Genomic DNA, 14,478 nt, shown 5'->3' on the forward strand with positions numbered 1-14,478 from the left:
TTTTAAATTACAGGTGCAAATCCTTTGGGAAACCAGTATCTGTCTGTATCTGCTGTTCAACATGGCAGTAGGAATAGGTCTAAGAAAGTCCTCCAGAGGGAAAACACTGTGTCTTCTCCTAGATAATAGCTCTTGGTTGCTTCTTTTGTCTTCCTTGAGCTGGGGTGTGTGGGGAAATAATACCATTGGGGAAATTTAGAATGTTGTAACAACCTCATGTCTTCTGATGCATATAATCTGTCCCTGAGTCTAAGTGGGCTTGGAATGTGTATGTGTGTATGTGCTTCATCACACTAGTGAGATCAAGATGGAGAAACTGAGATGGAACTTTTCATGTCTTGATCTTTAGCTTTGCTAGGGGCTGGTAACAAATTTAATATCCCTTTTCCTTAGCCCATCCATTCTGTCCTTAAAAGCGAGTATTTTCCATTACATTTCTCCCACAGCCATGAAATAAGTGCACCTGAGAAGAACACTGATGTGAGAGCAGTTTGACGGTCTGTTCCTGAAGACAAGGATCCAGGATATATGGGGAATAATGTCTGTCTGCAGAGAAAATGAAAGACAAAACTGCATCTGGATTCCATTTATAGTCCCTTCCTCCATATATAAGCCCTCCATATACAAGTCGTCATTCCACATTCAGCTAATTACCAACATTTTGCTAGTAATGAAGAATATGTGGAATATCCAGCCTCATATAACCAGCATTGCTTGGAGGGGTTAATAGCATAGAGTAAGCTGTTCTGCCTGGCTTAGCTAGGTCTTGCTCTAGGCAACCAGAGAACTCTCATTTTATTTTACCTGGTATTCCCCCAACCAAAAAATTAACCAGGTGATATGTTCTAAATGATTGGTCCTTGCATGGCACCCTGATAATTCTGTAATGGGGAAAGGACAGTGATTAAAATTAAGAAATCAGTGCAAAATGTAGACTCTTACATAAGTGCCAGGAACTTTATTGGATAGGACCAAGTGGATCCTTCTCCACTCTCCTTTATGTAACCATTACCATGAAGGCAAAATGAAGGATGCTGGAAGGAAAAGCAAATGGGAAATTATCCAGAACATGCAAAGCCATTACTACCACAGGAGTGTTGAAATTGTGAGTAAACTTTACACAAAGCAAAATATGAAAGACATTGGGCTGTAACCAGGGTTGCCCTTCTGTTCATAGAAGGGTCTATGATCTAGCAGTGGCTTCCATGAAAAGAACAGTTCAAGTAGTGGTGTGGGGAGCTGTGGGAGAAATAAGCAGTTTGCAAAACTCCTTCTTCCAATGCTACTTCTAGTTACATGGGGACTGCTACAATAAGTCCCAAACACTAAGAGTCTGAGGTCACATATGAGGAGTCCCAAATGAGCTTCCCGTGGCAGCCTTGCTTAAAGCAAAATCAGAAATAAGTCCCAATTTATCTAGGATAATAATAATATTATTATTAATAATAATTTATTATTATTTATACCCCACCCATCCGGCTGGGTTTTCCCAGCCACTCTGGGCAGCTCCCAACAGATTAAAAACAGAATAAAACATCCAACATTAAAAACTTCCCCAAACAGCACACCTGCATTATTTCAGTGTTGCTAAGACCTCCTTGGTACTTTGAATGCTGGAACTATCAGTCACAGTGGTCAGCTTAGCTGATCTTATTTGGCCCTGCTGGTGTGTTCTAATATCCCTTTCAAGAATTAATCCTGCACAGAAGCTACGGAAGCGTGCTGAGTTTACAAGAGCGGGTTTTAAATCAACTTTTCAGAGCACATCCAAACCTTTGTTCTGCAAGTCATCTGCCTCCAAGGATGTGCTCTCATTTATCTCAAGACAATCATGTCAAGTGCTTCTCTTCTCTCTATTGTGGGTGGAATTTTTTTCTTTTTGGTTTACGAGCAAAGGTTATATATTTTCTATGTGTGCATTGCTCGTTGTTCATCAGTGAATTATAGCCTTGGCTCCAGTATTTCTACCATTCTGCATTATTACAGAGTACTACCGTATATAAAAGCTCAAAGTGAATCTCAGTTGGATATCATTTGGAGTTTGTTTCTTTGACATCCATTAGTCTAGACTCTAGAGTAAAAAAAAAAAAAGAGTCATGCAATCTGAAGAACCTACAGATTTATTGTGGCATGGGCTTTTGATCTTCAGAGGAATCACTGTAGATTCAGATTTTGAATTTCATTTAAAGCTAGTCCCTCTATTGCCTTTGTTGTTTATTGGTAAGCATATCATTATCATGAAATATAAAGAGCTATGAAAACAAAGGCACTTAAAAGGCATCAGTGCATTGGCATTTAAGCTTGAACGTATACATAGACCTTTGGGCACTGCTGCAGACTTTCTTTCCACTCACCCACTAAAATACAAAATGATTTATCTGTATATGGGATGGGCAGATCAATCGCTTTGGAGTTAGAAGGTCCTGCAGTGTGGTGTAGTGGTTAAGAGTGGTGGACTTGTAATCTGGTGAGCCGGGTTCGCTTCCCCGCTCCTCCACATGCAGCTGCTGGGTGACCTTGGGCCAGTCACACTTCTCTGAAGTCTCTCAGCCTCACTGACCTCACAGAGTGTTTGTTGTGGGGGAGGAAAGGAAAGGAGATTGTGAGCTGCTTTGAGACTCCTTAAGGGGAGTGAAAGGTGGGATATCAAGTCCAAATTCCAACTCCTCCTCCTCCTCCTCCTCCTCTTCTTCTTCTTCCCAGGTTCAATGCCCAAACCCCTGGATCTGGCCAGGACATGAGCATAAGAGCATTCTCCCTTCCTATGGCTTCCAGCAGCTGGTACTCAGAACCATTGTGGCCTCCAGACTGTGGAGGCAGAGGATAGTCATTATGGCTAGTAGTCATATCCTTGTCCTCCTTGAATTTGTCTAATCCTCTTTTAAAGCCATCCTCGCTTAAAAGTAGTAGGTGATGGGAAGGAACCCATCTCTGGGTGGGTTCTGGAGAGTCAGAGCCAGACAACAAGACTCAAATACATTGGGTAGCAGGCAAGTCTAAGAGATGCTAGAGATGTGTTCTGCCCCCTTTGTGAATTCGTGTGCACTGATCTGATCAGCACCTCCTGGACTAATGCACAGATTACAATGCATGTTATCCCTCACATTTCACACTTATCTGGTTTTTGCAATACAGTTCTTTGCTGAAAAGAGCGTGCTAAAAGCTTCACACAATTAAATATGTATTGAAAGGAGTACATAAATATGAATTTTCACATGGATTTTTTAAACCGCGGGTTAATGCGGAAATGAATGGAACAGACTTCCAAACAAACGAATGACTGTGAAACTAGCAAAAGCTTGAAATAGACAGATCTACCCATCCTTGTGTACCGAATGCAAATATTTATTAATAGCATTTCAAAAGGGATGCACTGAAATCCTTTGATCCTCTTTCCTCCATTCCTTTTCCAAAAGTAGTCTGGCCATTTTTGCTTTTTTCCGCCTTTACAGATGAAGAATGAGTCAGTCGGGAGCACCAGAATATGCCTCTTTCGATAGGTGTGAAAAGCAGCCCACACACAAGTGGCTTTAATTTGTGCCGGGCATGTGCAATTTCTTTCGGCCTCATTTTTAAAAAAGTTAGTGCTGATCCGATTAAAAACAAGGTGTCAGCCAATACAATCTCCCTTTTACTTTCTCCCTGCGTCCTGTGTTCTTTATGTGGAGAGAACTCCTCTCGCAAGACCCTGCCTGCCTGGGAAAATCTTGTCACAACAGTAAATGGCAAAAGAATGTCTATTTTTATACAGGCTACAGATTTTCTGTGTACAGAATGATTATACTTTACAAGAATCTGTTACAGAAAAACATGTTTTATTCACTCTGTTTACCACTTTAGACAAACAGAAGCTCATTTTGTGATGCTAAGGATATGTCACTTTTGTGCGGGGTTTTTTCTTTTCTTTTCCTTTTCTTTTTTTTATTGCTAGATTCAAAATATGTGCCATCCAAAAGAGGGAGCCACAGGACTTTGATAGACCTTGAATTTTAGGTTACTTTCCATAACTTCTTTTCTGTTTTAATCCCATGCCCTTTGTAACTGTAAGAACATGCAGTTGAGTTTTCTATTGCTCTGCTGCAAGATGGAGCAAAATGACGTATGGCTAGAACCAATGTTTGGGGCACTTTGTTATTTATTATTGTGCTGAGCTGGTATGAAGATATTTAACCTTCTGTTAAAGGGAACTGACCTTAACCTAGTTTGTACACTGGAGGGAAAAAATATTAAGGTGGGAATCAGGAATTAAGGTGAATAAAACTTGGGGGAGGGGGTTTGAAACCCCTAATTGGCCTTTGCTCCAGTATTAAGCCATATATTGTTGAGAGGTCTCAAATGAGGACTTTCAGCTCCAAAAGGTGGGGTGTTGCATCGCTAAGGTCTCTCCAATCTAGAGTGATTTTAAAATCTTTTTTTGGTGGGGGAGATAAAATTCCTTAAAAGTTTATGGATGGCAGCAGTGACAGTCTCTCTCTCTCTCTCTCTCTCTCTCTCTCTCTCTCTCTCTCTCTCTCTCTCTCTGCATCCAGGGCATTCTGGTTTGTTTGTTTGTTTGCTTGCTTGCTTGCTTTTGCGTGTTTTTTAAGACAATTGTTGAGGAGAATTCTACAGCTGCCTGTGGCAGCAGAGCAAAAACTAAGCTAAACAGAAATATTTCTTTGAAAGAGAAAAACAAAAAATAGCCACTGTTGTTGGGCAACCGGAGTTATGCATTGATTAATGCATTTTACACTAATATATTGTGGTCTCTCCCCCCCTGCCGCCACATTTTATGCATTTGCTATTATTTTTATTGACTAAAGGTAAAGGTAAAGGGACCCCTGACCATTAGGTCCAGTTGTGGCCGACTCTGGGGTTGCGGCACTCATCTCGCTTTATTGGCCAGGGAGCTAGCTAGTTTCCGGGTCATCTGGCCAGCATGACTAAGCCGCTTCTGGCGAACCAGAGCAGATTAGCAATTCTTTATTGTAATTGTAAACTGTTTATCATTTGCTGTTGTTTAATTTTACTGTTCACGGTTGGATTTTAATCGATTACTGGGTATTGCTTTATTTTATATAAGTTGTTTATTTTAAAGTTATTGTGAATTTTTTTACATTTGATCAGATTGTTACTATTAATGTTTGATGTTTTATTATGTATTTGTATGTATTCAAAGGTGCTCAGAGTGCCTGGGGGAACCCAGCCACATTGGGCGGAATAAATAAACATGTTGTTGTTGTTGTTGTTATACTTTTTTGAGCCAAGAACTATATTATAAAATTCAGAATCTGATGGATAATTAAATTCCAATCTGTGTAGTAGCTTGTGGGGTATGAAGTAGGCCACATCATTCAAGAGCCAGATGAACCAATATTTCTGCTCCATCCTTAGTGCACAGACCTGCATTTGTGTCACTTGCCCTTGTAAGCTGAGAATTAACAGCATGAGAAATAGGAACACACTGGGCATATATGTGGCTGCTCCTGCGGCATCACACATAAATAAATGGATGTGGAACAGAAAGTGACAGTATAAAATTGGGCAGCAAGGGACAGAATGAAGGCATGCCTCAGTGCCTTGCGACGAGGCACGGATTCAAATCCCGTGGGGTGCCTCATGGAGGAGCACCAGACAGGACTCACAGTTCAGGAGTGAGGGATATCTCTGCATGCAAAGTCCCAGACTGAATCCATCGCATTTTTAGTTAGCAGAGATGGACAGACCTTTTTCTGAGGTCTTGGAGAACCTCTGTCAGTAAGGTGGTCAACATAAAATAGCTTGAAATGTCTACCTGGCCCAAGTTGATTCTAGTCACATAAACAGAATGCATACTGCAGTATCAGACCCTCCAAGTGTCTCTATTTCCCAGGGACAATCTGGATTTACAGAAGCCATCCCGGTTTCTACTTTTCCTTAGGATGTCCCTATGTGCTTATGAGCACAAAGGGATGTGGGTGGCACTGTGGGTTAAACCACAGAGCCTAGGGGTTGCCGGTCAGAAGGTCAGCGGTTCGAATCCCCGTGATGAGGTGAGCTCCCGTTGCTTGGTCCCTGCTCCTGCCAACCTAGCAGTTTGAAAGCACATCAAAGTGCAAGTAGATAAATAGGTACCGCTCTGACGGGAAGGTAAACGGCGTTTCCGTGCACTGCTCTGGTTCGCCAGAAGCGGCTGAGTCATGCTGGCCACATGACCCGGAAGCTGTATGCTGCCTCCCTCGGCCAATAAAGCGAGATGAGTACTGCAACCCCAGAGTCGTCTGTGACTGGACCTAATGGTCAGGGCTCCCTTTACCTTTATGTGCTCTATAAGAGATCCTTGTCGCCCCTTGTAACTCAGCAAAGCCCACATGCTGGTGGAATGTTTGCAAGGCGTCTAACTGCATAAAAAACCATTCAGGCCCAAGCCAAACAATCAACATTTAACATTAAACCTGAGAAGCAACTGCTACGTTTGCAGACCCTGAAAGTGCCCCTGTTTTCCAGGGACAGTCCTGGATTTACAGAAACCATCCTGATTTCTGATGTGATCCCGGAATTTCTTGCTTTTCCTTGAGGGCATCCCTATTTTCATTGGAAAAATGTTGGAGGGTATGAAATTATGTGGAACCCCCCCCCCCAAGCCATGGAGATAAGTAACCATACAACCTTTAGAAGGCAACTGAAGGCAGACCTATATAGGGATTTTTATTTTTTAAAAAAATGTTTAATGTTTTATTATATTTTTATATATGTTGGAAGCTACCTAGATTGGCTGGGGCAACCCAGTCAGATGGGGTATTATTATTATTATTATTATTATTATTATTATTATTATTATTTTCATCATCATCACCACCACCCATGGAATAGGATGTCCCTATTTTCATCAGAGAAATGTTGGAGGGTATGCAATATATAGTTCTTACATTTCATTCTTTAATTTGGAGACCAACGGCAAGTGAACATTTCTCTGTCTTCCTTAAAATTTGACGCGGCTGTTTAGTATGTCTTGGGAGCCTGCTTTTTTCTGATCAGGACTTATGAGGATTTTCCTTTCATATATTTCTCTGTTGCTCCCACCACATTCTCGCTTGGGTATTAATATTCAGAAGGAGAAACGGCATTGCTGTTTTGCTTTGTAGTCATTTGCTTCTGAAGTGTCAACGTTCGTCTAAAGAGCCAATATTCTGAAGACACTTGATTAGGCATTCCATGTTGCAAATGTTCACATTTGCAACAAATCATTGTTTACCGATGGAATCTTGTAGAACATAAACCGCAGGGCTTTGTAGTGCTTGCTGAAAAGGCAGTGGTTCTTTAAGCTGCTCTGATCAATACATCTGACTGAATGTTTTTCATAAATAATTCTATAATCCATATGTTCATATTAGCTTAACGATAAATTTTCTCTGATCTCCCTTTGAATAATACAGAGCCCATTTAAGAGAGGCTGAATCCCTTCCCTTTCTGATTCTCCCTGTATTTATACGCTTGGGCAATGTACACATTCCCGCCTTTGCTTTAAGAGGCCATGATTTTGACCTTGTATTTGTCTTAGGGCTGCAGTCCCTACAAGGAATCAAAGCTGGATCTACATATACAGCAGAACGAAGCGGCAGTGTGCCAAGCTGGCATAAGTGCAAGGCTCCAGGCTCCATTTATTTCAGCAATGCACAACACTGTGGTTTCTATGAGGTGTACAATAAAGTTACAAAAAGATCTTGTATGGCAACCGCTTGTTTCATTAATGTGCCACAAATACCAAATCAGAAGGCCACCTCAATCTCATGTAAACTTGTGGAGAGACCTACTGGTTTAAGGACTCAAGTTATTCTTGTGTCTGAATTTCACATGTCGATCATACCCTCCACAAGGGTATCTCTGATAAAAATAAAGGTAAAGGGACCCCTGACCATTAGGTCCAGTCGTGGCCAACTCTGGGGTTGCGGCACTCATCTTGCTTTATTGGCCGAGGGAGCCGGCGTACAGCTTCCGGGTCATGTGGCCAGCATGACTAAGCCGCTTCTGGAGAACCAGAGCAGCACAAGGAAACACCGTTCACCTTCCCATCGGAGCGGTACCTATTTATCTACTTGTACTTTGACGTGCTGTCGAACTGCTAGGTTGGCAGGAGCTGGGATGAGCAACAGGAGCTCACCCCGTCATGGGGATTCGAACTGCCGACCTTCTGATCAGCAAGTCCTAGGCTCTGTGGTTTAACCCACAGTGCCACCCACATCCCTCTGATGAAAATAGGGACATCCTATTCCATAATAATAAGAAGGACTTTGCTATTTATACCCCACCCATATGACTGGGTTGCCACTCTGGGTGGCTTCCAGCATCTAGAAAAACATAGTAAAACATTAAACATTTTTTTAAAAATCCTTCCCAATATGGAAGTTGGATAACTCCATACCCTCCAGCATTTCTCTGATGAAGATAGAGACATTCTACCATATCCTCCAACATTTATTGAATGCAAATAGGAATGTCCTAAGAAAAAGCAGGGCATTCTGGGATCAAATGAGAAACCGGGATGGCTTCTGTAAATCAGGGACGTCCCTGGAAAATAGGGACACTTGGAAGGTCTGGTCTATGCAGATACCAGCTTGTCTGCTCTAATTCTCTTAACAGAATGAACCATCAGTTGCTTTTCTCTTGGTTCCTGCCTTACATATATTTTTGTTTGTTACATTTTTTTATAATTGTAATAATAAAAAATAAAGAAGCACATAAAGTTGCAAAAGAGATGCAAAAGATAAAATCAGTTCAAATCACGCATAAAACCACAAAAGCTTTGCAAGGGGTTCGGGCTCCACTACCTTCCAAAACTCAAGGATATTGAATTGAGAATTCCCTTAGAGTGCTTTCTAAAATCCCGTGGGTGGGTGGTGCAAAAACCGAAAGCAGCAGTGATGTTGGGGTGGTAGGGCCTTTGCTAGTTTTAACCACCCCCACCCCGGGCAATAATAAAGCAGCTTAGCAGCTTGGTGCTGTAAATATAATTATTGGGGGGGGGGAACAGTTTGAACAGTTTCTTTTCAGGTTTATAGCCTACAAAGACCACAACATGAGGCAAGCAGAAGGAACTGAAAGGGCAAATGCCTATCTTCCTCACCCTCTGGAGCAACCTTCAAGCTGAGCGCCTGGGGAACATGGGACCTCCACCTCCTTCTAGAATTGGCAATTGGTAATGCTGGCTAGGGGCTGAGGGTAGATGGAGTTTAATGACAACTGGGAGGGCACAGATTGCTCAGCCATGGGTTAGACTTTGCAGTGGTGTCCAAACTTCTTTCAAAAAGGGCCAGATCTGATGAAGTGAAGGGCTGTGGGGACCAACCAAAGGGCCAACCAACATTGTTGATCTTTTTTTAGGATTGAAGTTGTTGAGGGGAGGGATACACACCCAAGGCCTAAGCCAAGGTCTTCCTACATACGGAAGTTTAAATAAAGTTGTGGCCTAATTTTAATTCCATAACATGTGTCAGAGTCTCTTGCTTTCTTGTGATCCCTGGGGGCTGGAGCTGTCACGCCTGGTCATGCAATGTTCCAGCATGATGCTAGATTCGAGGCATGGAGATTGCAAAATGGAGGCCTACATTGAGGACTCTCCTTCCTTGGCGGTTTTTAAGCAGAGGTTGGATGGCCCTCCATCATGGATGCTTTAGCTGAGATTCCTGCATTTCAGGGAGTTGGATTAGATGATCTTTGAGATCCCTTCCAACTCTACAAAACTATGATTCCCTGACTCTCTGCAATGGGGAAGGCTGGGGAAGATCCCGTGTGTTTCAAAATCCTGGAAAACCCGAACATGCAAAAGCTTTCACAGGTACAGGAGTCTTCTCAGCTGAACCATGCAGTGAGCTACAGGGATGGGAGTTGAGTTATTCTATTCGGGCATGCTCCCCACTCCTCACAGGCTTAAATAAGCCCTATTCAGAATGCCCAACGAAGGTTTCTTGCAGCAGCAGGAAAGAAAGGACTGCTGTGCCACTTCTAATTACAAGCTTCTCTGGAAGAAACCGTTGGAGAAATGCTGCTCTCCCTGGAGAAATCAGAGGAAATGTTTTCCCCAATTTCTCTGGCCACAAATAAGGTAGAGAATTTAGAGACGCCATTTGCACACAGTTCTTGGTGGGATGCATAGTCTTGGGGACTGTGCATGTGATACAGATCTCTGAAATGTTTCTTCTCAGCCCGACCATGTGGACTGTATACAGCACTGTCTTTAGCATATGCGCCACTGGGGTGCAAAGATCCACTCAGCGCCACAAATTTTGATGTAAGAGTTAATTTCACATGCACAGCACCATTGTGAATGGCATTGAGTCTGACAAGCGCCACTGTTGTGAATGGCAAGTGCTACCACTGGCATGGCGCGTCTTTGGTAAATGAGCTCACAAAGTCGAAAGTCCTTTAGTGAAACAGTAGGTATACATTTCGGTAATACCTAGGTATATATGTATTTTGTTTCTCTAGCTTGATCAAAATTATTTATTATTTCATAACAGGTAGATAGTTAAGAGCTTAAGCGGCTTCAGCGGCAGGCGCCTGGAGCCCCCCAGAATTCGGCGCCCGGGTGCCCCACACCCCTTGCACCCCCGGGTAAAGACGGCCCTGACTGTATAGCCACAAGTAAGGGCCTCCCTGCAGGTAGTATTTGAAATGAGCAATGCCAAAACTGTCTCTCATTGTGTTGGTTTCGGAATTTGTTTTTCCCCAGGGTTTGCTATGGGTTTCTTGTGATGTATTTTGATGTTTTCCAACATCAGAAGACTTGGAGCAAACAGCCAGGTTTTTGGCATCCAATATGAGAGCTGGACTCTCAAAAGTGCTGAGCAGTGAGTGTTGTTTTAATTGAATCACCTTTGCTCGCATTTACAGAACAGTTCAGTTGGCTGGTAAATAGGAGCAGCACTGTTTTATTTATGCTTATGACACCTTTGAAAACCAGTCCTTAGGCATTCATGGAACACCAGGTGGGCTTATTAGAAAGATTCCCATTGAGTCACGGCATCTAATGCAGATCAGTCGTTTTCAGTTTTTCTTCTTTTCTTTGCCTTAATTTACTCCCTCAGCATATATTTTTAATGTGCCGTTTAAGAAAAGCATGTTTGTGCAGGATACCATTATTGCTTAACGTATTGCTTACAGATTATAAACTCCTGCAGGCTACACAGAACAGATCAGTACGGGCATCAGCTAACTTTGGTTTATTGTACCATTCTGAATTGTTCAGCATGCTGCAGTAAATAGGCTCTTTTGTGGGGATCTAAAGTGTGGAACATCTTCCAAACAGATTCTGGTAGTAGAGTTCCAAAGTTGTTGTCAGAATCTGACCAAGCCAAGTGAGAGAGAGAGATGAATTGCAGAAGAAGCAAACCTACTCATCCAATTTATCCTTCATTATCGACATCAAGTCAGACCCTGAAAATCTTCCTCAGGAGTAGTGGCTGTTATTGTTGCGTGGAAAAAGTGGAACAATCCATATATGCTGCTCTTAGCCCCTTGGAGTAGGTTCAAAATAAAATAATAATAATAATAATAATAATAATAATAATAATAATAATAATAATAATTTATTTGTTCCCCAGCCACTCTGGGCAGCTTCCAACAAAGATTAAAAATACATTAAAATGTCACACATTAAAAACTTCCCTGAACATATGATCAGTGCTATTTTTCTAGAAAAAGATGGGCCAGAACTCACCATAAACCCTTGTTCTTTTATAATGGCAATGGCAACCAACTGAGATGTGCTGGAACTGAATTCCAGCTGAAAAAAAGCCCTGCATGTGATGCGGCTGCTGGTGGTTTTGTGCTGACCCTGAAGTCAAATGTCCCCTTTCCAAAGAGGCTGCTGGCAATTCAAAGTGGGAGAGGGAATTGCCCTCACAACACCTAACCGGCAGGAATAAGAGCTTGTGGGGTGAGTACCCCTCTGGCTCAAGATCATAATGTTCTCCCACATTTGACACCCAGGACAGTTCCCCTCCTCCTTCAGAGCTAACAACCACTAAAAACTGGCTGGGCCCTTCTAAATGCAGTAGCAACTCTTAGTTCAGGTGGAGCTTGCTGCCATTTAAGCCTCAGTTTGAAGATAGCTGCTCCTCCTGTAGCAACATCTGACTTCTATTCTCTACATGGTGGTGACCAACATAGCCTTGCCCCCAGTTCTCACAACAGAACGTGTTTTGCTGCACTGAATCAGCTATCTCTAGCTCACCATTTCATTTCTCACAGTGACCAACCAGCTAGCTCTCAGGTGTGTTTGTTTGTTTGAGTAGCAATTTTCAAGAAAGCAAAATGCTGCAAAATGCAATTACTCCAGCTTCTAATCCATGGTGACAGTCTCCATTTTAGGCCGTCCCATTGGTTCCTCCCTCCCCCAACACTGATTTTGTGATAGCAGCAACCAATTCCACACTTGTCTGGGATGCACTGATTATGTCCTGTTTTGCTGCCAGCTACACTCACTTTGCTGGAGTCTTAGATCTAATCTTTATTAGCTTTCTGCATCAGTGGTGTACATATATCCACACCCCTTTACAGATTGATTGATTGATTGATTGATTCATTATGAAAGAATTTGTTCCTCCCCTTCTCCCCATTTGCAAATGGGCCTTGTCATGTTTAGTGTCAAGATCAATGCAGCCATTGAGCTCTTTGTGCTATGAATGTCGGATGCAAGAATCCAGTGCAAATATTAATGGCTAGCAGGCATGCCAAGTGATGGGGGCTGAAGAGTCTTCACACACACACACACACACCCAATTTTTTCAATGTGGGGGCTGGGCGCCCCCAAATCCTGGGGGCCCGCTCCACCTCCTTCTACCCTCCCAATGTGACAAGGGGAAGAGGAGGCCCCCCATGTTCCCCATTGTGTTCCCCATTCCCCCACCCTGTGCACGAGTGCCAGCATCATGGCCGCAGGACACCTGCACACCCTGGCCTGGTGCATGAACACTTGTGTGCTAGGTGGGGGACGGGACGCATCATGTGACATGTAACGTGACCAGTCACATGTTGCACCCCGCAATGCAGAGGGCAAGTCGGCACCATTGATAGCTAGACTGATATTGACAGTAGATGGAGCTAAATGAGTATTGATGTGTCTATCTGTATCAATAGATATCTGTATCACCATGTTTTCCATGTGTGTTCCAATGAATGAAACATGATACTCTTCTGCCATTCTTTAAGTACATTTTTTTCTCCGGCTTAATTTTGGAGCGGTTTTTCTCCAGATCCCTTTGCTACATCCTAAGAAATTTTATCAAAGGGAATAGCCACCCCTCATTGTTATGTAAATAATTATAACCTTGTCATTCATGTCCTGTGTCAAAAACGCTATCCACAGAAACTATCACTAGCCCTATGGGCATCATGTTTACTGAAGGAAATATAGACAAACAGTGAGAGTCACCGCAATAATACCGAAACAAGTGTCGTACAGGTATGTCCATACCCATTAATTCCTTGAAACTCTTCCTGTATACATTTTTTGCAGATTAAGAAAACTGAGCCCATTCATCGCAAAAGAAATGAAAATATGAGCATCACTTTTAAACAAAATGCAGACAGTGCATGTGGCTTTTAAACATACTTCTATTCCCGTTGTTTGGCAGGCAAAATTATATGGCAAGGTGGTGAATCTGTGGACAACAGACTGGATCGGGCCTACCAAGCTTTTTCAGGTGATCTGTGAAGCCCCCAGCCAATTTGGTACTTTCCAAAGGCACCTCTTCCTGACCTTGCAAAAGCTCCTTTTCTTCTTGTGTATTGCCACTGTAGGTAAGAGGTGCCCAGGAAGAGGAAGGAGCGCAAGGTCAGGAAGTGGCACCTGTGGAAGTTATAGGTAAAAGGTAAAGGACCCCTGGACCGTTATATCCAGTCAACAGCGACTATGGTGTAACGACACTCATCTCACTTCAGGCCGAGGGAATTGGTGTTTGTCCGCAGACAGCTCTCCAGGTCATGTGGCCAGCATGACTAAACTACTTCTGGCGCAACAGGACACCATGATGAGTGCCAGAGCACAAGGAAGTGCCATTTACCTCTGCGCTGTAGCAGTACCTATTTATCTACTTGCACTGGTGTGCTTTTCAACTGCTAGGTTGGAAGAAGCTGGGCCAGAGCAATGGGAGTTCAACCTGTCACATGGATTTGAACCGTCAACCTTCCAATCAGCAAGCCTGAGAGGCTCAGTGGTTTAGACCACAGCGCTACACACTCCCCCTTTGGAAGGTATATGCATCACACTACAGTGTGAGTGAATACAAGTGTATGACTGCATGCATGCATTTGATTGATTGATTGATTGATTGATTCAGTTTATATCCTGCCATTTCTCCTGACTGAGGAACATATTTGTGTGTGAGAGAGTGAAAGAGAAAGTTGTGTGACTGCATGCTTGACGAGTGTATAAACTGTTTGCGTAGGTTTGTGTGCTGTATATGTGGTGCAGATGTTAAGCTAAAAAATACTAGCCACCCTGGTATATAGAATGTTTTG

The 14,478-nt window shown here is 42.8% G+C and overlaps 1 protein-coding gene across 1 annotated transcript in view; it reads right to left on the reverse strand.

The window, feature by feature from the left end:
• CDH9 (cadherin 9) overlaps positions 1-14,478 on the reverse strand; it is a 141,088-nt gene that overhangs the window by 107,033 nt on the left and 19,577 nt on the right. The gene's annotated exons all lie outside the window — the stretch shown is intronic.

The sequence above is a fragment of the Podarcis vaucheri genome, assembly GCF_965113315.1.
Source record: "Podarcis vaucheri genome assembly, chromosome: 8".
NCBI classification, from domain to species: domain Eukaryota; kingdom Metazoa; phylum Chordata; class Lepidosauria; order Squamata; family Lacertidae; genus Podarcis; species Podarcis vaucheri.